The sequence below is a fragment of the Sprattus sprattus genome (assembly GCF_963457725.1).
Source record: "Sprattus sprattus genome assembly, chromosome: 17".
Classification (NCBI taxonomy): Eukaryota; Metazoa; Chordata; class Actinopteri; order Clupeiformes; family Clupeidae; genus Sprattus; species Sprattus sprattus.
Window position 1 is genome coordinate 1,834,741 of NC_137915.1, and position 2,500 is coordinate 1,837,240.

Below are 2,500 nucleotides of genomic sequence, written 5' to 3' on the forward strand. Positions count from 1 at the left end.
CAGCTCTTCCACCCCGTGTTCACAGTCAGGTGTGTGTGTGTGTGTGTGGACGTACAGGTGTGTGTGTGGACGTGCCCGTAAGGCTAACGGTCACAGGCCGCTCCATCTCAACCATGCAGGGTGGAGAAGACACCCCCACCGGAGGTTGGAGGGTTAAGGAGAGGAAAAAAAGAGAGAGAGAGAAAAAAAAAACAGGATCAGTGACTTATTTCGTGTGAAAGTGTAAACAAAAAATCGTGCCAAGCGGGTCACAGTGAGTGGACTCTACCCGGTCACCTGGCGTGGCGTGGGCATAGCGTGGGCGTAGTTCTACTGGCGCATGGTGGGTGGGTGGCTATGGCACTTACTGGCGGACAGAACTGGATTCACCAGTAAAATCATGTTGCTAAGAAGATTAAGTAGTAAAGATTAAAGATTGTTCAGGGATACGAATCATGATGGAAACGGACACACTTCAGAGTAGCAGCACCTGGTGGTGACCTAGAAGAATAAATATATCTGTCTATGTGTGGATGGATCTCACATCTCTCACACACAGACTCACACACACAGACTCACACACAGACTCACACACTTTCAGTGTATTGTAATCACAAGGACAAAGACGATGCTCTTACGATCTGTCTGCCGTTAGCTTGTGCTGCTCGTCTTGCAAGCGCACACACACACACACACACACACACACACACCCTAGAAGATGCTCGTACGATCTGTCTGCCATTAGCTTCCGCTGCTCATCTTGCAAGCGCACATCATACTCCCCCATCTTCATCTTTCCCCAATATAACCTGCAGGTGTGTGTGTGTGTGTGTGTGTGTGTAGTGTTGCCTCTCCTCTGTGGTCCTCATCAGATCTGTTGAAATTAAACGCTGGCCTGTGTGTGTGTGTGTGTATGTGTGTATGTCTGTCTGTGTGTGTGTGTGTGTGTGTGTGTGTGTTACTTTTGTGTGCATCAGTTGGTGATGCGTGAAGAAGCTTGAACAGGGGTTTCGGAGATGTTAATGGAGTTGTGGCATGTGTGTGTGTGTGTGTGTTAACATCATGTCCACTTGTGATTTAAAAAAAGAATCAAATGTGATTGTGAAGAGATTGACGATGTGTCATGTCACTGTGTGTCGGAGCAGGGAACAAAGTGTGTGTGTGCGTGTGTGTGTGTGTGTGTCGGAGTTCGTCTGGCATACGGCCTCGTGCGCTTTGGAATCATGTTCACTTTTCTTTGTGTTGTTTTTCGTTTTGTATTTGTTTGTTTTTTTATTAATCACATTTTTACTTGAAATACCTCATTTCTGTGACCTCATGTGCTTGAGTTGATTTTGTATTTGTTTTTGTTTTTGTTTCTGATGTTCTACTGAGTGATAAACAGGAAGTGAGGCGGGGACTCTGGGATTATGTTACCGGCTGCTAGATATATACGCGTCAGCAGCCGTAAAGATGGCAGGTTGTTCTGTTTCTATTTTCTTTTTGTTTTTATATTTGTGTTGTGCATTTCTTACCAAAATAGGTCTTTGTTTTTTCTTTGTTTTAATCCTACTGTACATCTGTTAATGCTGATGTTTCATTTGGCTTTTTCAGTCATCTTATTACGCTACCTCCTCCCGTCTTCTCTGTTTGCACAAACATTTGTTGGATCTTTGATTTGCATTTTAATCGAACTTCATCTCATGCTTGGCCTAAGACGTCTCCGTTTTTGCGAGTGTTATTTTGCAAGAATGATGAGTGAGAGTCGGACAGAATTGTTTAATCCCCCCCCCACCCACCCTCCCCAAACAGCATACACTCCGGTCTGTAGCCGAACGGAAGAGAACACGTTAGCCTTCAGAATGACATGATGTGTGTTTCGTTTTGTTTTGTTTAGTTGTTCTTGTTCTTGCTGACCGGTGTCTGAGGCTTGGGTTTCGTGGCGTATGAGATTGAAAGGGATACACTTGAAGAATCACGTTCAAATGAATTGCTGTTTTTTATGTGAAAAATGGTTTTGTAAAGTTGAATCACGCAGGGCTTATGCAGTGATGAGGAGTGTATCATACGGTTGGAGTGTGCTGAAAGTCTTTTTTTTTGTTTTATTTTTGAGAAAGAGAAAAAAAAGAGTACAGGAGAAGATGCCTTCATACGAGGACATGGGGCGTGGTCATGTTTAAAGGGGCGTGTTCATTCTCCAAGGGGCGTGTTCATTTCCGAAGGGGCGTGTTCATTCTCCGAGGGACGTGTTCATTATCCAATGGGCGTGTCCATCCTCCGAGGGACGTGTTCATTCTCCAATGGGCGTGTTCATTTGACAGTGGGCGTGTTCATTCTCCAGTGGGCGTGTGTATTCTCCAAGGGGCGTGTGTATTCTCCAGTGGGCGTGTTCATTCTCCAAGGGGGCGTGTTCATTCTCCAAGGGGGCGTGTTCATTCTCCAAGGGGGCGTGTCCATTCTCCAAGGGGGCGTGTTCATTCTCCAAGGGGGGCGTGTTCATTCTCCTGTACTCCAGAAGAGCCACCTGAGGCACTTTGAACAA